Source organism: Solea solea, chromosome 16 (genome assembly GCF_958295425.1).
Source record: "Solea solea chromosome 16, fSolSol10.1, whole genome shotgun sequence".
Classification (NCBI taxonomy): Eukaryota; Metazoa; Chordata; class Actinopteri; order Pleuronectiformes; family Soleidae; genus Solea; species Solea solea.
The window spans coordinates 7,289,858-7,315,999 of record NC_081149.1 but is presented as its reverse complement, the minus strand read 5'-3'; the positions used below and the strand labels follow the sequence as shown (position 1 = coordinate 7,315,999).

Genomic DNA, 26,142 nt, shown 5'->3' with positions numbered 1-26,142 from the left:
CTTTCCAACTGAACAATTTACTGTTGAATTATTCCAAGGAAAATACCAAAAGAGTTGTGGTCCTTGACCTTGCCCTTGACCTTGGCTGAGAAAACAAAAAATGTAAGGAACCTGAAGCAGATTCCAGACTGATTAACCCGATTAGTGCTTTCCTAGAAACCCAGTGGCACAAACATGTTGTTTGGGTTTCCCCATACTCACACAGTTAGTCATTCCCTCACAAATGCTCCTACTGTCCATTGTGTCTTACTCACTCCTTGCTGGAGGCGAAGCTGGACACTGGGAACAATGGAGGAAAAACAATTCCATTCAGTCTCTAACAGCTCTTATAGAAAATAGTTTCTTCTCCTCAAGTAATACGCTGCACATGAGAAATTGTGAAATTAACCTCGATCAGCAGTTCCCATAAATGCTATTTCATAATAATGATGTCATAGTCATTTCAGTGTGCGTGGGTGAAGACATTATTCGAAGCGGTAGTTTTAACAATTCACCTCCCAGAACATAAATCATTTGCGGTTATTATTACGCTGCAGGCATGTGAGTGTGTGTTCTGCAGCTCGTGCAGGCATCTGAGGCCCATCTGCAGATTATTATTTGATCTTCATGTGAAGTTGAAAAAAAAAAAGCTCCTGATGTTTCACTTGGGCCGAGGAGAACACGGAGGAGAAACAGGCGGCTAAAAATAAACGTGTTATTCTGCAGCACAGACATTAATACAAGGTGACTTCACCGGTTGTGGAAGTTGATTTGGATACAGTCGCATGGATGATATAACGAGGAGGGGAGGAGAAGGGGGGGGAGAGATGGAGGCAATCACAGCTCTCTCTCTCTCTCTGCTAATCTCACAGGGAAGAAAATACACTGTGAAATTCAGCCACAGGCCAAAGTGTGAAGTGCAACGAACACCGGCAAAGCTGCCGTCATCTGAATTGACCCCATGTGACTGTGGCTGTCATACCACACCGGCCCTGACGACATTAAAAAACACACACACACACACACACACACACGGACCGACATCAGAAATACCCGACGCAGCTGACCCTCGGATCAAGTGTCACGGTGGCTGCTAGTGGCGGGTCAGGCATGCCAGGCCGGGCTGTGCCGTGCCGCGCCGGGCGAGGCTGCTGCTGCTGTGACTGGGAACGTGGCTAGAGTAGAGGTGGACCGATTCATCAGCGGGGGTCGATATTTGCTGGTATTATTTATCAATTGAGCAATTTTAACTCTTTTTTATTCACAGAAAGTTAATAAACGTTGCTACAACATTCAAACTAGGGATGGGAATCGGTATCGGCCCAATACTGGTCAAAATCACGAAATAACTGGATCGGATATCGGACAGATATATATATCGCATGCTTCACTCTGCACAGACTGTACACATATACTGTAAATAAAGATCAGCAAAAGCATTTTAGCTGAGTCATGTTTGAGCCGTCAATATTTGTTACACAGCTTAGAGAATTATGTCTTTGAAATGACTCAGTGGTATTGTCCCATCTCTAATTGAAACAGTATTTTTTCAATTCATGTGTTTCATGTATTTAATATTTGGTTCACACATTGTTTTTATTGAAAATACTGTTTATGGTTAGGGCTGGAACATTTACTCCGTTAATAATCAAACTATTGTGATAATCAATGAATCTGTTTGAGGTTTTTTTTTTTTTTCTTAAAGGCCTCATGCCTTTCCCTGTGACGCTCCACGGGTCTTAAGCTCTCGCTGTCAGCACTCGGTGGGATTTTTACAAGGGAGAATTAACCTTTCGGTGTCAGCGGTTTCAGCGTGCAGCGACACAGTTGTGTCAGGTCCACTGCCAGGTTCCCTCACTGTCATAACAGTGTTTACCAAATGACGGGACGGGAGTGTGTGCCAGAGATAGGAATAGCTTGTCAAAGTATAAATGGCCCCCGGTCCCACAGTGGGCTGCGTGCATGTGGCGTATTTATAGAACAATGTCGACTGCAAATATGAAGACAGACACGGCACAAAAAGAAACAACGCGTCCTGCTCGGGGTGGATCGGCTGCGTTCTGATAAAAGCTGTGTGCAACAAAACAGGGTTTTTATGAAATGAGCTGCATCCATTTATCGCAGAATCAGAACCACCTGCTGGCCCCCGCCCGCCTTCCTGAAGCCTTATATACAGTATATGACAAGGTCCTAGAAAATTGCAATCAGGTTATTTTATCAGCACAGGACGCAGACCTTTCATCATGCAGCAATATCCTGCACAGGAAATCAATACGAGGGAGCGGCAGGAGAAGTGAAACCAACACGTGTAATTCCTCTAATGCCTGCAGAACCAGAATCAGCTGCGAGCAGAACCAGAACGAGCAAAGTAAAGTATCTAATTCTAAGTTTTCAGACGTGTATTGTGATTAGGGCCGGGTATTGATTATAAACTCGATACAGCAGCGAAGTCAAACAACACCCTGTGAGTTTATAGGCTCGCAGACGCTGAGGAGGTTAACTCCTCAGATACCGATTTTTGATATCGATCATTTTTTATGTTAATGTAGCCTTTAGGCTGCCTCTGTATCCATTACTGTTAAAACATATATACAGAGGCTATAAGAATATAGAGTAAATGGCCTGTATTCATATAGCGCTGTCTTTCCTTCACACATCTTTCATCAGAAGCAACATGGGGTTAAGTGTCTTGCCCAAGGACACATTGGCATGTAAACTAGCGAGCCCGGGAATCAAACCCACAACCTTTAAGTTGAACGACGACACGCTCTACCACTGAGTTACCGTCAGAGTGTCTTATATCCTTTTTTCCAGCATAACCTAGAGGCAATCTGATGACATTTTCACCATTTATAAACACGCCGGAGCTAAAAAAGTACTTCGGGTACAAATTTGTGAAATTTGGAAATACGTCAGAGTTCAGTGCTCGCTTGGCTCGTTTTTTAATGGACAAAACCACTCATTGTGTGACTTTTTGTAAAGCCTGAAGATACGAACACACTTTTGATGTTAGGAGACACAGACGGAGGTCATTGGAGTTCTATACTCAGCCCTTACTGTGATTGTGATTTGAACTGCGCTATAATTTTTTAAGTCAAGCTTCAACATCTACGGCGTCATAGAATTTAAATCATAGATAGATGGAACATTACCACAGGAGATACAATCAAATATGGACTTCAATATTCTAATGCTATGGTTCTCAAACTTTACACCAGTACGTTTAAAAATACCAACGTTAAAATACAAAGTCAGCTACGGACTTTTCACAGGAGGCAGATTTATTCCCGATAATCCAATCCAACTTTATTTGTAAAGCACTTGTGGACAAAATGATAAGTAAAAAGACACAATAAATGAAAGGCATAGGAGCTCACGCGAGGCGATAAGATACATCTCACACAAACAGATAATTTACTCTCTCATCATCCTCCTCTTCCTCACATACACTTCAAACACTGGTACAGTGAAATTAGATTAAGAACGAGCGAGAGATAAGGTTACTCTATTTATTTGCTTAATTTTCTACACACTGCGTTCAAAATTCCTCAGCTCTACTCCAGTCACATACCCTGTTATCCCCACCAGAGGAAGCTCGCGTACCACTGCTGGTACACGTACTGTACCACAGTTTGAGAACCATGGCGTAAGAAGGTGTATCTCCATTGCAAACTTGTGGCTTGGGATCCCATGGGTCTAAAGAACACAAAGAAGGCCTGAAAGAAAGAAGGATGAAAACTTAAAGATATTAGATTTATAATTAACTCCGAACAATCCCCTCAGTTCCAAAACCAGGTGGAACGTTATTAAATGTGGGGCTAATTCAACCCTTGAATTATTGACTCATCGTGCAAAGGTGAATTATTTACCACATATTTCCAGCCGGAGACTCAGAGGCACTTTCTACAGCCGTGCTGACTTTTTCTTTTTCTTTTTCTCAACTTTGTCGGCTGTTTCAGCTCACGACAGCAGACGGAAAAAAAGGAGGTTCACTCCAGTGAATCCGTGTCATGTCACTGTCCTGAGCTGTGTTTGTGCCGCTAATCGTGAGGAAACAGAACTCCCAAATCGTGCCCCCTCTCTCTCTCTCTCTCTCTCTCTCTATATATATATATATATATATATACATATATATATATATAAGTGTATAGAAATAACTTCAGGCCAAGTAGATAAAGGTTTTTCCATGACAGAAGAACTTGTTTTTAGGGCTGAACAGTTTAGGTAAAACGTGCGTTTCTTTTACATGTGAGATGTGAGATGCTATGAGATGATGAGTAAATATTCACTATTGTATGTCATAGATTTACCACAGATTAATATTATTATCTATTGATGCATCTGTTGACTGTTTTCTCAATTAATCAATTAGCTGCTTCAAAATAATCACAGTAAGTGTCCTTGCTCTCCGCAAAATGAATGTAAACGTTAATAAATATATATTATATACAAATGTGCAAAAGAGTGTAATGAAAAAAACACATGAACTTCAGTCAAGTCTGATGCCCAATACTTGTTAAAGTTAATCATTATTGATAAAAATTATTCTCTTGATGAACTGATTAGTTACTTGGTCCATAAAATGCTAAATAATGTTGTAAATGTCGAAACCTCAAAATGATAAGATATAGATGAGACGATGAACCAGAAGTGGCTTTTATTTTATAAAATACATTGATTTATTAATTGTCAAAATATGGATTTGGTGATGGGTTTTGTCTTCTTCACTTAGACAGATATCCTGATGCATCGCAGTATGATATATCGATATATCACAGAAATGCTGTATCGTGATATTATTGGTATCGTGGACAGTCTCTGTATAAAGTACCTTAAAGGAAACTTGAGTAAAAGTATCTTAACCAGAAAATGACTCAGGTAGAAGTTGAAGTCACTTTTTAATAATATTACTAATATTATTAGTAAAATGTCATAAAGTATATGACATTTACTGTACTTAAGCATCAAAAGTACGTAGGTGAGGAGTTAGGATTGAGCCATGGTGGCTCTGTGTTAGGGCGAGTTGTCTTCCAACTGGAAGGTTGTGGGTTCAATTCCTGGCTCTATATTGTCGTTGAGCAAGACACTTAACCCCATGTTGCAGCGTGTGAATGAATGAATGAATGGGTGAAAACTGAAGTGTCAAGACTAGAAAAGCTCAATATAATTACAGACCATGACCAACTCTTCTTTTTTTGATTTTATTTTGTAGCAACAAGTAACAAGCCTTTAAAGTAAAGTACATATATGTGAGTTTTGTACTTAAGTACAAAAACATTACAACACTAATTGTGGGCAATATACCGCGTATTGTACTCGAGCAGTAGTAAGTGTGTATAAAAACCACTACTTTAGAAGCAGTTTGATGAGCTGTTTGCTTTAAAGAACTCCAGCAGCCAAACCATGAAACCTATTACAAATGTGTTTGCTACAAAAGCTCATCATCGACTCACTGTATCACCAGCGGAGGCGGTGACGGTGATGCTCACTGCACCACACGGGGGAAATCCAGCAGCTCCTGATAAAAAAAAGACCCTCAGCGCAACCCAGCGTCCTGCTGAGGCGTAAAGAGCACACGCATGACAAACAGATCATAAAAACGATGTGGGACGAATTAACGAAATTCAACGAGACTGTGAAACTCCACAGAGCTCGTCCTAAACTCAGAGGCCATGTGGTAACACGTTAAAAAAGCCACATTGAAAACACAGCTGCTGCTGTTCATCTGCATTCATCTAAAAAAAATGTGTTTCTAATTCAATAAGGTTTGCGACGACACTGACTTAGATATCTTTGGTTTGATGACAATTGAGGATGTCACTTAGTAACAGTCACACAATCTGCCAAGATATGATTAGTTTTGATTCAGGGCTGCGGCTGATATGAAATGATAGGATTTGCCCATTTTACATAGTTTAGTGGAAATAAAGTCATAAAAACAACAATAAAATAGGATTTATTTGAGTCCAGACTTGACTGGAAAATGTATTTATTTATATCAATTGATGGTTAAATTGCAATTATTTTGGCCATTTTATGATTGTTCAAGCAAAGCATTATTTTAGCTTTTAGGAGTAAAGAAAACAATAAGATGTCAACATATTACCAATAAAGTATGTATAGCTGAATTAATAGTGTGGCAAGGGACACATTTTTCAATTTTACAGCAGTAACATTGTGAATTAACTCATAAAAAGTTAAAAACAAATTTTTATTTGAGTTTAGGCTTGACTGGAATGTCAATTTTTCACTTTTGCATCAATACATTATATAAATGTATTTATTTTTATCAAATAATGGTTAAAGTGCTATTATTTTTAGTGACAAACAAACAATTTTCACAATTTTTGGCCAATTTAAGAGTGTTCAAGACAATAATCAACAATTAAGGGAGCGTAATAACAACAATAATAAAAATGATAACAATAATAATAATTATTCCTTCAGGGTACTACGCACCTTGTGCTCGAACCCTAATAATAATAATAAAATCAGTTAATTTTTGCTAGCCTTTTCCAACGCATGAAATTGATTGAATTGATTTATTTCAATATACCATTTTAATTTAGATCAGTAAAGGTAAAAGCCAAGGACATTAAGATCAGTGTGTCGCTGACCTTTTGACCTTGCTCTGCTCTTACACTGAGGCAACGCTTAGACAAAGACAATGTAGAACATCATCCTCTCAGCGCCCGGTCCTCAGCTCATAACAACAGTGACCTGAGACGGACAAACAGCTCATTGTCTACGCCAGGTCAGACATTCTCGGGTTAAAGTAAGAGGAGATTCTCACATACAAGCGAGCGAGTCCCGACAACATGTGATCCCCCATCTAAATAGTTTCCACCATGATATCAGCCTGAATCAGGACGACGACAAAAGGCTGCATTGTATAGTCTGACATGGACCGGCGTGAACCAGGCTGTTTGTGTACAGCCTGATGCTATAGTCGTCTATAAAAGAAAATAAAGAAAGAAATACAAAAGGAAGGAAGGAAGCAAGGAAGGAGTTTTCCTTCCTCCATTAGTGGAAAACGGTGAACGAAGCAAATTCCAAGCTGGGAAATGTATTCATGTGAGGCACGAGATGAGGTAACTGCATTAAGGGTTTTGCAGAGACATCACACTTGCGAGTGATAATTATATATTGAACGACACTATAACTTAGTTTCTACGGTCTACATTTTATGTCTGCACAGCAGTGCAATTATATACAGTATAAAAATAATATATGAACTAGAGTAATCGTTCGGTCCATAAAATGTCAGAAAATCAGTGATCAGTGTTTCTCAAACCCTGGAAATGACGATGTCCTCAAAGGTCTCGTTTTGTCCAAAAAACTAAAAAACTATTCAGCTTTAAAGATTTCTTTGTGATGTGGAGCAAAGAAACCTGAAAATATTCACATTTAAAAAGGAGCTGAAAAATCATAAAAACCTGTTTTAATAACTTAAATACACTCAAAGCGAAAGTTGATTAATTTAGCAGAGCTGCAGCTAACAGTTATTTTCATAAAGTTTCAAACCAATGAATCGATTATGAAAATAGTTGACGATTCATTTAGTGATCGATTAATAATCGAGTAATTGTTCCAGCCCTAATTAATGGCAGGAAACTAGGGATACCACTTTTTTGTGTCCGATACCGATACCAATATTATTCCGATACAGTCATTTTAGACCATTTATGAACGTAGGAACTATGTAAAGCAATATTGTTCTGCCAAAGAGAAGAAATAAACAGCCCATAACATGACTCAGCTAAAATGCTTTTGCTGATTTTTATTTACATTTTTAAACTGTATCGGATTCCACATTTTAAGTATCGCACTGATACTGATTCCCATCCTTACACGAAACAGGTCTAAAAGACTAAAGCATATAAAGTTTTAGTGGCTTAGCAACATTTATCAAGTTTCTGATATCTGGCAGTTATTCAACCGTTTAGGAATTATGGACATCACAAACGTGTGACGCACTGAATGTCGTCTGTGATTGGATGGTCATTCCATGGAAATCCTGAGGGGCTACCGTAATGACTAGTATATGGACGCAAAGCGCTATTTCTCTGCTTTCCGGTATCCATCCATTCATCCATCCATCCATCTTCTAACACACCCTGGATAGATCGCCAGTCCATAGATTTTGGAGTTTTCTAGATATCACAAGCGGTTTAGGAGTTACGGTAATGAGTACGCATGCCAAATCCTGTCGGCAACAGGGTTAATCTTGTTTGTGCCTACCATACTTATTTTAACTAGAGGATCCTAAAGTACACTATTTTCTAAAAAGAAAAGAATCACAAGCCTACCTTAGAGTCTCCCCATTTATCCCACTATGTCTTGTATGTCTTGTATCGCCAGATTCTTGTCACCACACAGCCCCAATACCGATACTGACTATCATGTTATTCCTGTGGACAACTCTGACTGAAACTCTGACTAACTGCCTCAGGCCGTCCAGGTCTTGTATTCAGTCTCATCTTTGTGAACTAATCAATCAACGGGGGCTAAAAATACCTCACAAAAGGATGACTATAGGCTGTGTCATGTCACATCCTCTGTGGCAGCAGGACCACCAGCATAGTGTGTGTGTGTGTGTGTGTGTGTTGGGGGGGGGGGGGGGGGGGTTAGATTAACGCTTATTTGGACGGAACGAAGGAAGGAAGTGCAGCAGCAGCAGAGGAGGGAGGGAGGGAGGGAGGGAGGAAGAGAGCGCGAGAGAGGGAGAGAGAGAACGAGACGTGCAAACCAAGGCAGGAAGCACACCTCAGACCAAGCACATTCTCTGTCTCCGCTCCACACGACCACGGAAACAACATACTCCTGTCCACATGGCACAGGAAGACACATTTAAACGGGTGACACATGTACATACACACACAATCCGTCACTGGCCCATGACAAAGCACACGTCACTGTGAGTGAGTAAGGCCTGTCGCCTCCTCTGTCGTCAGTGCGCCGTGACAGTGAGGACGACGCGTCTTTTTAAAAAGATGACAGATGAAGAGAGGCTCGTGGGGACAAAAGGGAATCAGTAGAGAATGAAGACTGTCAGTCTCCAGACGCCCGAGATCTCCAAAGTCAAAAGACTGGAGATTAAATTGCTTTCTGCACGCAATGACTTAAAAATGTCCTTACCCGGTGCTTTGAGAGAACAACAAAATGCCTAATTCCTAAGAATCATGGGCTACTTTTGGGTTTTGAATGTTTCCATCCTGTCGGACGTCGCGCTCATGACTCTTCCAGTGACGACACAGTCTGACCAATCAGCGAGTGGCAGTCTGTTGACGTCACTTAAGGTACTATCACTAATGGAAAAGCAAAAAAAAACGAATCGAGTTGAGTCGTGCCGAGCTAGAACTGTACAATGGAAAAGCACCAAAAGTCACATCAATGCATCCTTCAGTCAAAATCAAACCAATATTATTATTACCAGCACCAACCATTCACACTCACGTTACCAGATCAACTGGAGAAAAGCCCAGATTTTAACTAGGAACCTTCATTGGTGTGAGCACCAGTGCTAACCACATCAGCACTGTGTGGCTTCTTCAAACTACAATGGAAACAATTACTTGAATAATCGATTATTAATCGATTACAAAGTGAATAGTCAACTATTTTGATAACCAATTCATCACATTTTTTCATTTCTGTTAGTTATAGCTTCTTGAATGTGAATATTTCCTGAATTTCTTTGCTCCACAAAGAAATCATTAAAAACTGAGTAATTTTCATTTGTGGACAAAAACAAGACATTTCATCATTTCCAGGTTTGACAAACACTGATCAATATCTTATATCACAAACTCAAGTATCTACCAATATCAGTCAGATAAAGTCATTTTAGACCATTTTAAACTAAAATTCTAAGCTGTTCATGACACATTTGTGCCATTTCCAAGACACATTTACCCAACTGTGTAACAAATATTCCTCTCTAGTGTGCCCAGTTGGCACATATGTGCCGTTAAAAAAACAACAACAAAAACAAGCGTCTGAACAAGAAAAGACAAACAAAAGTGTCAAGAATATGTGACAGAAACACACTGAACCTTAATAAAAGTATGGTACACAAACCATACCAGGAAAATAAACAAACGCTAAGGTAAGCCCACGTTTACCTACTCTTATTAGAATATTTCAAATTCAGTCACTTTCACAGTGAATAACTCTCAGCAGTTTGATTCCATGCCTTTGTGTTTTTCCTTCATAAACTGACTCAACCTTCAGAGCGCGGTCTAATTATGATGCTTTTACCCGCGTTTGTGCTTTCAAACCCTCGAATGGAAATTACTGTTGCGCCTCAGGAGGCTGCAAAACGTCTCCTTGAAAGATTTGCAGCCCCGCAACAGTCATTGATCCGACTGCATCGATTTCCTGGCCGCGCAGGTCGTCGATATATATGTACACACACAGCGTGTATGTACACACGTGGGATGGGAGTGTGCAGATGTAGGCCGGGGTAAACCAAGCAGGGAATAATATTAACTGAAAGAAAAAAAGACTCCTTAAGTGTCCCGTATCACAGAAAGACAGATTCTCATTTGATATAAATCACAATAAAACAATCCGATTTGTCTGTTCAGGCAGAAATTCATTTTGCTTTCGCAGAAGCAACATCCACAGACGCCTGCTTAATCTCCTAACCCCTCTGGATTTGGTGAGAGAAGAGGAAATCTTTTTCTTTTTTTTTTTGTTTCACACACAAATACGAGGTTGTTTCTCTGCAACATATAAAGCCATGTATTCTCTTCTTATGGTTTCAAACGCTCGTTTCAGGCCTTTTTGTGTGTCCATTTTTGAAAATGATGGTCCTATTTACAAGCAAGTAGACGTTAAAGCACGGCGTGCTTCAGGGTGTGGTGTGATTGATCGTGTGTGTGTCCAATCACAGACGAGACTCACCAGCGCCTCACATGTTCGTGACGTCAGCTTCTCACTACTGTAATTCCTAAATGGTTGAATATTTGTCAGATATCGAAAGTGAAAGTTATCTTGGGAAAACGGGGGCAGAAGAACTCATGAAAATAAATCCAGGTGGCCTGAATATCATGATGGTCATCAGAGGGCTTTTTCAGGGTTAAGATCTGGTTTTAGGCTTAGTGTTGAAATTGGGTTTAAGTTAAGGTTAGGGTAAGCTGTTAGGGAATGCATTATGTCAATGACATGACCCTCACTTAGATATAAAAACAAGTTTGTGTGTGTGTGTTGTGTGTGTGTGTGTGTGTGTGTGTGTGTCACGAAAGTGGGTCACGTGACATTCTGGTAGAGTCTGTGAACAACATAGTGCAGATGGCAGAGCAATGACTCAGATAAATATGAGGTGAGGGATTTTTTTTTTTCTCTCTGCACATGTGAGGACCGGCCATTTCTCTGGAAAACAGATTGTTGCGTGTGTCTCTGTCTGTACGACCCACTGGAAACAACTGCAAAGCCACAAATATTTCACCCACATGAGGAGCAACTTTCAGCATGAACTGCAACCTCGTCTATTTAATATTAATTAGAATAACGAAGGAATAAAGGATTAGAGGATATGGTCCAAAATTATATTGAGTGAAAACATATATTTTTGCATCTTAATCGTCATTTTCATGAAAAAAAAAAAATCTCAATTGACATTTTTTGGTGTCTGTCCATAAAGAAAACACATTTTCTCATGTAAAGAGTGATATTTTTGGGTTGTTGAATCCAATGCAGCCTTCTTACACACGTGTATCTTCATCAAATAATTGCAGTGTCTTCTGATTTGAATCATATTGGGATTTAGATTATTTTGCAATTAATAACGGACTGATACTATTCATGATGTTTTTAGTAGTAGAGGTAGACCGATTAATTAGGACGGTATTACCAATTTTTAATAATCTGCAGTAGCCTGTTATTATTTATGAATGGCCAGTTATTACAAATTATATTGATGCTAATGATGAATAATTTTGTTTTTCAAAAGTAGAGCTGAAACAATTACTCGAATAATTGATTATTAATCGATTACTAACTTAATCATCAACAATTAAAAGAAGATTTCTGATTGTTTCAGCTTCTTAAATTTGAATATTTTCTGGTTTCTTTGCTTCACATAACAAAGAAATCATTAAAAGTGAATAATTCTTTTAGTTTGGGGACAAAACAAGACATTCAAGAACCTCATCATTTCCAGGTTTGACAAACACTGATTGACATTTTTCAGTATTTTCTGACATTTTATGGATCAAACGATTACTCGATTAATCATGGAATATAATTGCCAGATTAATCGATTATGAAAATAATCATTATTTGCGGCTTTATTTCGACCTGTTTGATGTATTTTAATATTTCGTTTACACATTATGTTATTAAATAATTGCAGTGCAGAAATAAAGTGTAGAATGGAGAGAGATCATTTGTGATGATTAAACAAGTTATATTTTATTAGATGGTGGGGGGGGGGGAAGAAAATCAACGACACATATTGGCCAAAAAAAAAAAAAATCGGCATGACTTATCGGCCCAATTTCTAAAAATCGGCATCGACAAGAGGAAAAATCAGTCCTCACATAATTTTGCCGTTGAGTGCATGTGAAAAAGATTGTTAGCTCCCTAAAGTCACTTATTCATGACCAAATTTCATGTGGATCATTGTGACAGTCTACACTGATTAAATGAGTGTGTGGGGAAGGGGGGACCTGAGTGGTGTCAGGGTCTCTGAGCCGCCATTCCTGAGGTGTAAAAGTGAGGATTAAGGGACAGGAAGACGAAAGAATGAAGCCGTGCAGCTGGACTCTGAGATCTGTGGAAAACTCCCAACAAAAGGCACAGGAAAACTGGGAAGGCCGGGGCAGGTCCTCTGGGACTGTCCCGGGTCCAGCGTGAGGGGGAGAGGCCTCCTCGCTCCTGATGTAAGTGAAGAAAACACACAGACTCTTTGTCTTTTGGAAAATAGTCACATTTTCCCCACAGGTCACAGCTCACACACACACACACACACACACACAGAGAGCGAGCGACGAGCACTCTGTGCCAGGTTTGACAACTCTGGAGAATATTGTCATGCAGGAGAAAGAAAAGATCGGTGGAGACTGAATGTCTGAGACGTGAAAGTTAAAAAATAAATGTTGAGTCCCAGAGTGGGAGTACAGACCGTGACAGGCTCCAGGAATAAATGACTTCTCATTTGCATTACTCGGCGTGTTTGTTTACGTCTCGGTCTGATTGATTACGCTTGCACTTCACCACGTATTATTAGGCCCGGAGCGCGACGCCCTTCACCATTGCTGGCCGTGATCAACCGGGCACCGTAAATGAGAGTTGTTGTTTTTTTACATCATTTTCCCTGGCACGAGGCATCACAGGGCCTGTCAGCTGGCAAGTGGAAGGGAAAGTTGGCACAAGTATGAACGAAGGGAGGAAGAGGCGGCGGCAGAAAAGGGAAAGTTGAGAGAAACTGAATCAGGTACTTGTTTAAATATGCTGAAGGTGCCTGGCAGGAGGCCACGTCACTCAACCTGACAAACGTGAAACACTGCCAATCAGATTAACTGGAATCTATTTGTGTGTAAGAGCCGGGGGGGGGGATAAAGCTGCAGTGCATAACTTCATGAACCAAAATGATGTAACATTATTTATATGCTGCGTCCTTCATCTGTAAACAGGCTCTGTCAAGACTCAAAACTATCAGTCCTGACCGAGGGAGCCTTCGTGTGTATACAGCAGCAGCACAGGGGCGGGTGGAGTCGAGACGTTTTTATCCCGACAAACTGCTGAACGACAAGATTTTTTTGAGCAGCAAATTTCATTTTTTTTAAACTTTTCCGTTGGTTCCTTTGTGTTTTAAAGTCAGACTCAAACTTGTTTGCAGTCGCCTGGCATTTACGAGTGCAACACTGTTGCCTAAAACAAATCACTTCCTGCGTGCAGCAACAGAAGAGCTAAGCACAGTATGTTTCCATGCACAGTTAAAATGTAAGTATTTATATAGCACCTTTCTCGCCTTGATGACCACTCAAAGATGCTTAACACTACAGCTTTACATGCAATTGCAATTCAACTACCAACTGCATTATGTGGTGTTCGTTGGACAATTTCAGTTGGACTCTCATGTCAACATGACTAAAAACTAGAAGTTTCCCTATTCCGATGATGCTGATTTGTAGAAAGTTTGGTTTAAGTACAAGTCTGGAAAGGATGTTGTAGTCACCTCCCACTTCCTTCCAAGAGGCGTGACCAATGGACGTAGGTCAAAATGCTTGTGTACAAAACTGGATCAACCGACAATCAATCATGCCAATGACTCAGATGATGAATGTAGAGTGAAGGAAAACATGTCAACAAACAGGCCAGTAGTAGTTTACAAGGAGCGATGGCATCGAACAACGCCCGTGGAGCAAGTACAAACAATGCTAGATGTCACTTCTGTCATCATTGTGTTAAGCTCACCTCTAACGCGCCATTAATTATTTGTAAAATTGGCTGATAGATAAATAATAATCAGCAGATGCCAAATATTGGTCCGATTTATCAGTCTGCCTCTAGGACTAATGCAGCGCTTTGGGACGCACCATTGGCTTATTTTAGTTGAGAGTCCAGCATTGGCATTTAAAAAACTTAAATGGCTGAAGTTCAGTCAAAACAAAAGGAGCCTTCACACACTGACTGAGATCCAGCTCCTCTGAAAAAAAAGAAAAAGAGTAAAAGTAAAAGAAGACAAGTCACAGTGGAGGCCAAAACACACCCTGGTTTCTGGGAAAGCTGCTGGAGTGAGTTTGGTGCATGGTATGTGAATGGGATGTTGGTCGGACTGTTGAAACTGTCCAGATATAACCGTGTGTGTGCGCGCGCATGTGTGTGTGTGTGTGTGTCTGCTGCTCCATTCAGGGAACAGTCAACTTGAGTTTAGCAGTCTGGTACACAATGAGGATCCACAGCCTCTGGGCAGGACAGCGGACTGTGCCAAAGATAGAGGGGGCAGCATAGCGGTGGGTGGGTGTGGGGGTGTTTGGGGGTGGGGGGGGCTTCTGGTCCGAGGAAAGCGTTCCTATTTAAAACTGCACTATCATTGCTGCTGGGATACTGTATCAGTCGGGGTGTTCCTTAAACGGGTCCTGGGGTCCTGTGGCCTGACAATGATCTGAGAAAAAGTAAACAAACGGCGCCATCATTACACAACGACCAAGACCCACAGAGCCCACGTTACACTACAGTAGTACCGACACACAGTATCAATGCCAGTATCACCACTCTCCGGGGCTGAACAATTTGGGGGGAAATATCTTATTTTTTTAACCTTCTTTATCAGGGACTGTGTACAAAACATTAGACTCAGCAGAGCAAAGATGCTACTAGATTCTACCTACTTTTGCTTTAGTCCATAACACTCATTCAGTAGAAGCTTCAATGACATACATTCATTATTCCCACCTACATTCAGAGTATGCATGCTATATGCTATGTAAATATATACATGGCATATAATATACCTAAAGTGTCATCATCACAAATCCAAATCCAAAGACAACAAAACATCTAGCTGTGATCTTTTGACATTGCAAACATGATTCGGTTTCCGTTATGATTTAGTACGAGTCAAGGATTAGTTATATATACATATAAACATAGATATACTGTATATAAAATATTCACTGTGTAATAGATTTAACTAGTCTGCACCGTTCTGCAAGGTATTAATCGTTTCCAATGTGTACAGTGTAATATTTAAAAGGGACAGGTTTTCCAACCTTCAAAAAATGCCTGCATTGGCACAAAATGGCTGCACTTCCATCCATTCACCCATCCATCTTCTACCACTGTATCGGGGTCATGGGGGGGGCAATCTCAGCTGACAATGGGGCGAAAGGCAGGGTCACCCTTGACAGGTCACCAGTCCATCAAATATAGAGACAAACAACCAGCCATGGCTGCACTGCAATAATCTTCACACACAAACACCGTGTTCCCGGCGCTTACCTACTGCATTTGCATGACGCCGACTTGACATTTAATCTGTCAATCACTGACGACGTCCTCTGACAGCGGTCGCCTGCATGCGACTGTACAGACTTTCCACAAGTTGAACATGGAGCTGTGCTGCCGTAACTTAACCCCGTGTGAGCTTTGAAATGAAATCCCCCGTCAAGGGATTTCACCCACATAAAACTATGCAGTTGCAACATACCTGACACAGACCGTATATATTTCTGTCTCGAGGCAGCAGGTTAAACAGAAAAGATATTTATTGGGTTATCTTGCCGACACGCCCCTCTTGAGACTTTTTCACACTCAGAGAGGAAGATCAAAGTTCAAGGAGTCACTGCAGCTCGTCTGTGTGCGCTGGCTTTCCGGGGGAAAAACACACACACACACACACACACGCACGCAGCATTCCCACAGCTCCTGAAAATGAGCTTTGCCCCGAGGTTAACCAACCTCAGACACCATGTCAGTGAGAACACAAGCTGTGCGACCAGAAACAGCCTGTAACTACCAACCCCAAATTAGATGTTTTCATCTCTGCTACAGCCTAATGGTGGCTTCAGCCGAACAACTCAAAACAATTCATCCAAACCCATACTTTCAATTTAGCCCTGCCTCCCGGGTTTTCACCAAACCTGTGCATCAAAGGCCGCTAGTAAATTCTGAGAATGCCGCCTCATGTACGGCTATCTGGCTCGTGAGGTAGACCTGACATAGTCTTGCCGCTGCCGCTGCTGCACTACACCATTACATCACAGCTGACTTCACCAACATGGCCGCCGTTGCATCATGCCACCACCAAGATGTAATTGGATGGAAACAACTGGATGCAACGACTGAGTCACACAACTAGAGCATGGAAACCCAACCTGAGCCTGCAGGGACCTGAGGGGTCAGGCTAGGTTTGGACAAAAAGAAATGATAGTCGTTTTTATTATTGCTTCATTGAAAATATGGCGTAAACGGTTAATAAATTGATGTACAACGAGTAAAAACTGTGTGTTCCATGATATTGAATGTTATCCTTTTCCTCCAAGGTTGGATTATGTCAATACTTTTAGTTTAACTGATTGTCGTGTTGGTGAGTCTTGTGTGTATCCGTGCATGTGTGTGAGTTCTACGGATGTGTAATTTGAATATTCAGAGGTATTATTTATCAAATATTAGAATATTCTAAACTCCAACGCATGAGAGTTAGTGAAGCAAGTGGGAGCAGCTAACAAGATGCATTCAAAGACATTGGTAAATTTGATAATTTCTACAGCGATTAACAATCGATTATCACCGATTAAAAGTGTTTTCACCATTTATGAATCAGTGTGAGTTTTATCAATAATGAAATCAGTTTCTTAAATGCAAATATTTTCTGTGTTTTTTGCTCAATATAACAAAGAAATAATTTGTGGACAAAACAAGACGTTTGAGATCATCATAATTTCCAGGTTTGGTAAACATTGATCAACATTTTTTGACATTTTACAGACCAAACAGTAATCGACTAATCAAGAAAATAAATCGTTTCATCAATTACGAAAATAATCCTTGGTTGCAACCCTACAATCAAATGAATTGAATAATTAAATACATACATCCCTAGTGTGTTCATGGAGTTAGTAGTTGCTTCCTCCTGGATGTAACAATAACTTTCTTTTCATTTGCCATAACTATAAATGAAGGCTAACAATCACCATGCTTCAGCTTAATCTGACTGTGTAGAATACAGGACGTGTGTTTGGACCGGTTTGAGTCGGGTTCAGTCAATATCTCTCGGGCTCTGTTGGGTTAAGACAGAAAAATGCAGCCTGAGGGAAGAACCCTGTCTGGCTCACACAGCAAAAAGAGGCACCAGTCGGTGAGATGCTTGAAATCTGTGCAAGCAAATGCTCCTTCCACTTCCACTTCCTGTTTTTAAATTATAATTAAAAACCAATGCACCACAACCAAAACATGTTCTCTTGTTTTTGTCCCCTGCATCATTAACAAAGTAAAATGTAGCTGCTCACAAGCAGCACGGCAGACACCAGGAAAACAACATTGGTTTCTGTTTCCCCCCACAAATACCACCTTGTTTGACATGTGAGAAGAATCACCGCGACTGACTGAGTCAATCCCAGTAACCACATTAAAGTCATCAAGGTACGAGCTGAGCGAGTGGGCACCCGGCGAGGTTAAGATCAAACACTTGCCTGTGGGCTCTCGTAAAAAAACGACCAAATACATACCTCACATGCCTTCTGGAGCTTACGTCTGTTTGAGCTCAGTCGTGGGAGCAGTCGTAACCAATATCTTTAAACAGACAAATCACGTGCGGCGCTTCTAAAGTAGCAGAACGGGTTGGTTAACATGCTTGACCTCTCTAGACGCTGCTGCTGCTGCCGCCGCCGTCGACAGGTTTCACACAAAGCACATGCCGCCGGTGACGACGGATACACGATCATTTATAATTTATCTCTGTAACACTTAAGGGCATTAAGCTTTGGCTGGCACCGCGTCCACGTTTCAGCTGATACGCACAGAAATACATATTAAATTTATATCATAATAGTGGAGATTCCAAAGATAACTTTAGCCAGAAGGGCTATAACATAAATCTAACAACTTAACGAGTCCCTGTGGTGTAACCGCACACAACTGTTTTTATTTTTGGCTCAAAGTTAGAATCATCGGAGCTGTTTAAACCTTTGAAATAAGCAGAAATATAATATTAACTGGTGTTTAAACTTGCTCGAGGGAACATTATGACCCAGAAGAATGTTAAAAGCATGTAGAATGTTGATTACTGTTGATTATTTGCTTTTTGGTCCATAAAATGACAATAAAAACATCAATTGAGGGTTTTCTCGATTAATGGATTAGTTGCTTGGCCCACAAATGTAATAAAATGTTAAAAAATATTGATTTTTGACTTTCTCATGCATCTTGTTTTGTCCACAAACCAAAATTATTCAGTTTTAATGATTTCTTTGCTCCATGTGTCAAAGAAATGGCTGCAGCCCTAAATACAAAACTCATGACGAATGAAAGTCCTTTCGATATTACAGATAGAGACTGCAACGTCGCAGCAGCCTCAACTCTTTAAACATACGACCACATTAAACTGCCCGGATTTCCAAGTGGAACCATTCTGAACTCACGATACAGATGTGTTTGCTGACGAAACGGCCTGAGGCTATTTAGAGAAGCATGTGCTCAGAACACATGGAACAGTTCAGCTCGGCGACGCTCGTTTCATCTCAACGGAGACACAAGTGTGTCCAGCGTCTGGAGAAAAGGAAAATGACCCCACAATCATGGAGAGGGTCCGGGAACAGGCCGTTTTCACATTTTCTGAGGGCCTATTCCAGGAAACCTATGCAGCGAGCCGCTTAGTATTTTTGAAGACTGCGTCATCTCATCAGCAGAGCATCGGATCTGTTAAGAGCACCCACTCTGAACTTTACTGTGTTTGTACTTGCATCATCATGAAAGGATTAGACACACATGTGTAAATTATCACCACGGAACTAATGCAGAATGTGTCGATCCAGTCCAGTCAAGCAAATAACGTGGAGCCCAAGTTGAGTTTGACTCCTGAGTGTTTGTAATTGTTGATAATGTAACTACAATCAAGTCACTAAACCTCAAGTCCAGGTGGAGTTTGAGTCCCCAGTGTTTGACTCTGAGTCACTGACAAGTCCAAGTCATCAAGTTTGAGTCTGAGTCATTTTTCAAGATGGACTCCAGAGCTTCACTTGAAAAAACTCACGTTACAATAAACACAAATGACACGGTATGACATGAGCTGGAGTTGGCAGAGATTTTCATTGGGAGTGACCAGGATGGACAGGATTAGAAACTAGCAAATTCGAGAGACAGCTCAGGTTGAACGGTTTGGAAATAAAGTGAGAGAGTCTGCGATCATAGTGGACATCTAGAAGATGGAGCTGTCGGGTAAGAGTAAAAAAGGAAGACTACAGAGAAGGTTCATGGTTGTCATAAAGGAGGACTTGAGGACAGTTGGTGTAACAGAAGAGGACACAAGGGAGAGGACTTGATGGAGGCAGATCATTGAACCCTAAATGGAGGAGCCGAAAGAAGAAGATCTTAAAGTGAGCCCACATAGCTCACATGATCACTACAGTGTGGCACACATGTGCATTCCTGACTCACATTCTGGTCACATGACATTGGTGGAGCACATCTCTCTTTACAACCCGTGCTTAGGCCCAGGACTACTGGTACCCACGCATGCACGACTGAGAGCTCAAAGAACACAAGGACATACAACAGAGAACGCAGAGCTTCGTCAGTACGGACGGATCCGCGGGCGTATGTGCGTGTATGCGGAAATGCTATGCAGCCACGTGGAACATAGCAAATTAAGACCCAACCCTTGGTGAAGCATTGATTCAATGTGTTTTTCTTTTAACTGATATCTCTTGTATTTCTTATCCAAACAGTGTCAAAGTCAGCACTGCACATCCCGTTGCCCTCAGTAAATCACCTGCCAAGTTCAACAAAGTTATGCAGTTACAGATATCAAAAAAGTCAGAATCTTTCAATCTGTATACAGCAACGTATGCTTGAAGGGCGAGTCACCAGCCCTGATAGATCAGTAGTCTTGAGTCCAAATCCTGGACTTGAATGAACTACAAAAACCGCCGTTGAAGGCAACACCATGAAGCAGTTGAGTAGAGGACTACGCACTTGGCAGGACAGACAGACAGATATCAGCGCCATGAGTAATGTGGGCATGACTACAGTGTGGTCCCTTCCAAAATGTACATACCAGCCAGTCTCTGCAGGACTTCTTGGTACACCTGCCTTATCAGATCTTTTACAACCTCCTTCTGAGTATTATAAACCCACAAGAACATCCAAACAAACACACACACAGTGGGAATATTCTCTGGGATCCACTTGGAGGAGATACAGAGGATGAGCATGACAGCGACTATCACACATCAGGGCCTTGCTTTATTGGTGTGATTACATCACCCCGAGCAATAATCCCCCTCCCCACACACACTCCCTCCATGTGATAAGGTTTCAGGAACACTGGGCACACAAACCAGGCCATGTGCTCTTGTGTCCTCTCTGCCAAAATAACTCAGCAGTTTCTAATACAGTACGGCTACGGTTTCACTTCAGCCTGCTCAGGTATTGTGGGACGCTGTGGCGTGTAACCTTTCCCATGTCAACAACACTAAGGTTTGGTAATTCAGTAATTATATGAGCTGCTGCTGCTGTCCCGCAGCTTTCAGCTTGTGATGAGTCAAATCTACATGTTCCGGTGGTCCCGGCCTCCATGTGTAGGTCTTTGTGGAATCTGTTCCCCCCTTTGTGACTCTTGGCCATGAGTCGCTTTGAGTCACAGCATGTCAGAGCCTGGCGTAAGCCACAGTTCAAAAGAAAACAAAGATCTGAGCAAGGAAAAGACAGGGTCAGGTTTAGAGCGCTCAATAAAAGTGCATACCACTCTTTTCATCTGGATTGTCCTCATGAATTATGCATCACCTGCATGTGCTGTATGGAAATGTGACATGCAGGCATGAGTGAGGAAGATGCTGACCAGGAGGAGGTTTGAGAGGAGGGAGCAGCAGCAGAAAGAGGAGAAATGAAGTCATGGTGTGACATGACACGATGTGATGCATGATTATTCAACGGCTAAGTCATTTTTGAGCATTCCTTCGTTAGGCTGAGCCATCCTCGAACAGCCGCCAAGACTGCAGACAATAATGGAGAATTAAAACCATCAAGACTTTGTCTCAAATGGCTCCAATTGAAGTTTAAATTATATTTTTTTTCAAACGTAGCTTATCCTCTTAGGTCTTACTGGACAGAGGACTCATTTCACACCTGATTAAGTCCACTACTTCAACAATCTTTTAAGTGGCAAGTATTTTCAGGGGACCTACCACTGGAGGTAATTGCCTGAGAATGACTGATGGCATTCGTTATGTAAGGATCCTCTTATGCTGCGTTTCCATCATGGTACGGTTCGGTTTGGTGGAGTACGGTATGGTTTGGAATGGTAAAGCCCTGGGTCAGGCTTGAGTTTCAACTGAAAACGGTTCCTTTACTCGTTAGGCGATAGGGGTGCGGGCTGTGCCCGATGGGCATGTAGCAACAAACGACAACATTGAACGTAACACAAACAACGGAGGAAGTCCAGCAGAGGGAAGGGAATTACGTTTTTTGTCGTAAATGGAGCTACCCTGACGGTACCGTACGATTTAACTCTGGTACCCCAAGGGAAAGGTGCCAACAAAGGAACAGTTGGGGCCAGTTATTTTGGTACTATTCCCTATGGAAACACAAAAAAATTACCCACTGTACAGTATCGAACCGAACCCTTCCACTCAGTGGTTTCTGTATCTACCAAAATCCTCAACAGAAGCCTCCAATTTGCTGGCGTCCATATTTGTGACAAAGCTGACCATACAAGTGGACGACGTACAGTAGGCTCCAGTTACGTCAACATACTGGAACGGATAAGAATGTGGGATCAGGTACTCATGCGTGGAACGCCACACCAGCACAGACCCCACATTCCAGTATGAATGGAACCTCGGGCATGTACGTGTGACCTGATCACATATGCAACGGGGATTTGGCGCATATTGAGAGGCCTTACTCCTGAGCCACAGTGGATGCTGATGGGCTGCAAAGTACAGCGGTATCCCAAAAATCACTCCATAGCAGAAGTACTCTGCTGGTACATGTACGTGCCACAGGGAGGAGAACGCCTGCTTCTACAGCGCTCATCAACACTCATCTCTCCATGGATATAAATGTCAAATGTGTGTAATAAATTCAATATATATTGAAAACATTTTTTTGTTTAGTGTACACAGTGGATGGAAGATACACATTTTATCATAATCTGAGCGATAGTGGATCGGTGGTTGAGCGAGTTGTCTTTTAAGTTGAAGGTTATGGGTTCCATTACCTACATTGTCAACATGCCAATGTGTCCTTGGGCAAGACGCTTAACCCCACATTGCTCCAGCGTAAATGGGCAAAACTGTAGTTTAAAAGCAGCTTTAAGAGGCCTTCAAAGACTAGAAAAGCACTATATAGATACCATTATTTACAATGTATAAAGATATGAAGATAATATAATGAACATGAGTGTGTTTTCTGGTCTCAAGCAGAACAATGGATCACAGGGCTTTGTGGCCATGCCCTGTCCTTGAAAGGTATACGTCTTTGTTTGGAAAAAAGAAAAACTACTACTTGCTGTTATAGTTACTGTGAAAATGAAAATACTGCAGTTGGAACGAGGCTGCCACAGAGACATGACAAGTCACCGCCACTTGTCATGAAACCTCGTATTCAGACCAGTTCAGACACAAGCAATGACACCAGCACTGGTGGTTGAACAGATACTGAGGTCTAATGATGCAGTGATGTGTTGTGTTACTTCCTGTTTTTGTTGTCTAGTGCAGTGGTTCTCAAACTTTTTATACCAAGTACCACCTGAGAAAACATCCAGCTCTCAAAGTAACACCTTTACCGCCAATGTGAAAATACAGTGGTGTAAATAGTCCAAGCAAAGTCAGCTACAGACCTATACAGATTTATTCCCAATGAGATAATTTGCTCTCTTATCATCCTCCTCTTCCTTACATATACTTCACACACTGGTATAGTAGAAATTACAGCTACAGCTCCACTCCGATCACATACCCTGGTATATAAAGTAGAACTCGACATATACTTGTTTTGTTTAATGGATTATAGCCCTCACCCTCTGGTAGCTAACTTGCACTAACTTCTGTGGCACAGTTACAGCATCACACATAGGCCTGGCATATATACTACATTTTTTACAGTGGGTTTGTTGTTTACACACAAAAAAAATCTAAGTTACTGTTTCTGGTAATCCATTTTACCTGAAAGGTAAAATATTAAATGTTTCTATGGTAAAATTAATTAGTTTTTTTTTTTTTAGTTTAGTTTAGTTTATGGAAAAAATGTTGACCACCTTAAGAGTTTAGGGAGAATCTGAAAACATTTTGTTTTGTACCGGCTTTTTGGGAGCTACATATGATTTAGCCTGGCTCTATCCGATTTTTTGGTGTATTTCTGTGGCGGCGTTTCAGCACTATATCCAAGCCTGGCATATATACTAGAATTTTATATACTAGAGTGGGTTAGTGGGTATGAAGACATTAATTGACATTAAACCGTGTTTACACAAAAAGATCATCAAAGAATATTGGGAAGTGTATCTGGTGTACCTGAAAAAGGGGGATTGGATTGGTAGAATATTAAATGTTTATATAGTTAAATTAATTAAATGTTGACCACTAATCATTTTTTTAAAAGCTCAGTATCACAATACTACAGAGTTTAAGGAGAATCTGCTTGTTTCATATCTGCTTTTTTATCCACACAGAATCAGCATTTTGGGAGCTTCTTCTTTGTTTTTTTGGTGTATTTCGGTGGCAGTGTTATAGCGCCACATACAGGCCTGGAATATACACTACAGCGTTTACAATGGGTTTGTGTGTACAATGACATTAATTGACATAAACCAGTGTTTACACAAAAACTAATCGTATCTGCTTTTTTAACCACACAGAATTTGCTTTTTGGGAGCCCTAAAACGCTATTTTTGGAAAATGGTTCTCCAGAAAGGGCTTTATTTTTTTTAACTAATATGCAACTTTGGGAACGCAAAGTACACAGCGTACATTAATTGACATGAAGCCATGTTTACGCAAAACACTGTAAGACCATCAAAGAAAGATTTTGTATATCTTAAAATCCACTGCCCCAGGAAGGGTTTGGTTTGGTTTGAAGGGCCTGGGGCCCTAAAGTCCCTTGAAACGCCCCTGGGTATTTAACACTTCTTAAAAAATGAATTAGACAACATTTAAACACGTCTATGTTTTAATCTAAACACGCTCCTCTGACTTTAAGTTCACTCTCAATGTGACGGTTTTTTTCCCCCAATTCGATTAACCGACCAGTATCGTCTCTTTTTTCACGATCCACGATCACGACGCGTGAGCGCAGCAGCGTTTCCTCAGGCTGCTGCCTTCCGTAAAGAAACCACCACAGAGACGGAATTATGACGTACAACTTACCCTCAGGACACGCCGCTCAGATGATCTCCAGCTGTGTAAAATAATTATAGTAGTAATAAAAAAATGTATTTAAAAAAAAAAGAATAAAAGAAAGAAATCCGCTTCCACTCCACAGATTGTCCTCCAGACAGCAGATAGTGGTTGGTCACATCGTTCTGACAGGAATTAACGCTGCTTCTTCTTCTGCTTCTGCTTCTGCTTCTTCTTCTGCGCAGATGTTTCTTTCCTTTTCCTTTTTAAATGAAGTCGAGCCCGGTGTGGTGCTGCTGTCAGATCCGGTCACTGTTCCTGTTCGCACCGGCAGCAGCAGCAGCAGCAGCGGAGGAGGCGGCGGCAGTCCTCCTGCGGGCTGATGTGGCTGAAACGTCCGGGACTAAGCTTCCCACCCACGGACTGAGCTTCCCGACGCCGCTGCTCCATGGATCGAGCCGGGCTAAGTTTTCACCCCTCTCCTGTCTGCCGGTGGTTGGCTGGTTGTAGCTGTGATTCAGTTTGGCGGAGACAGAGCGGTGAGCCCCGCCCTGGACTGGAGACAGACGAGGAGGCGAGTTCGGCAAGATCAACCGCCAATCCAGTGTGGACGCTGGAGGGCGCTGTTTCCCCCAGTGGACGGTTAACGGTGACTAAGCTATTCTGAGGTAGACGCCACAGCGGTACTGGTTCTGGAGCTGAAACTACTCCTGGACCTGGACCTGGACCTGGGACTGAAAGTGAAAATGTTACTGATCCTTAAAATCGGACTGAAAGTGATTCTGGTACTGAAACTAGACCTGATCCAAATACAAAAGCTGGTATAGGTAGAGAAACTGATTAACATTTTAAATAATAAAATGTAATAATACAATTTTGAAAAATGTAACATTATTACACTTAAAATTTTAATAATATCATGATAATGATTATTTCAATTTGCATTAAATTTCCCATACAATATTAAAATAGATTTTAAAGATGTTTTATTTTTATAAATGTAACTTTTAAATTATGCTCAATATACTTATTTTCTCTGTCTTTTAAGGAATTTAAGTAAAGTAAAATGAAATAAATTGCAGATATGTACAATATGGTTATTGACACATTTTTGAATGAATTAACAAAGTGCAATATTATTACTTTTATTACTTTACTT

General features: G+C 41.1%; 1 protein-coding gene across 4 annotated transcripts in view; it reads right to left on the bottom strand.

The window, feature by feature from the left end:
• rhbdf1a (rhomboid 5 homolog 1a (Drosophila)) overlaps positions 1 to 25,586 on the bottom strand; it is a 50,413-nt gene extending 24,827 nt beyond the window's left edge. For 2 of the 4 annotated variants that reach the window (XM_058653725.1, XM_058653728.1), the window contains exon 1: positions 25,014 to 25,586. The gene's annotated coding sequence lies outside the window, so the exon portion shown is untranslated. Of the gene's footprint in view, positions 1 to 15,930; positions 16,016 to 25,013 lie in introns of those variants that run through there. The other 2 variants (XM_058653729.1, XM_058653727.1) reach the window with 2 other exon arrangements.
• Positions 25,587 to 26,142: the final 556 nt, after the last annotated feature.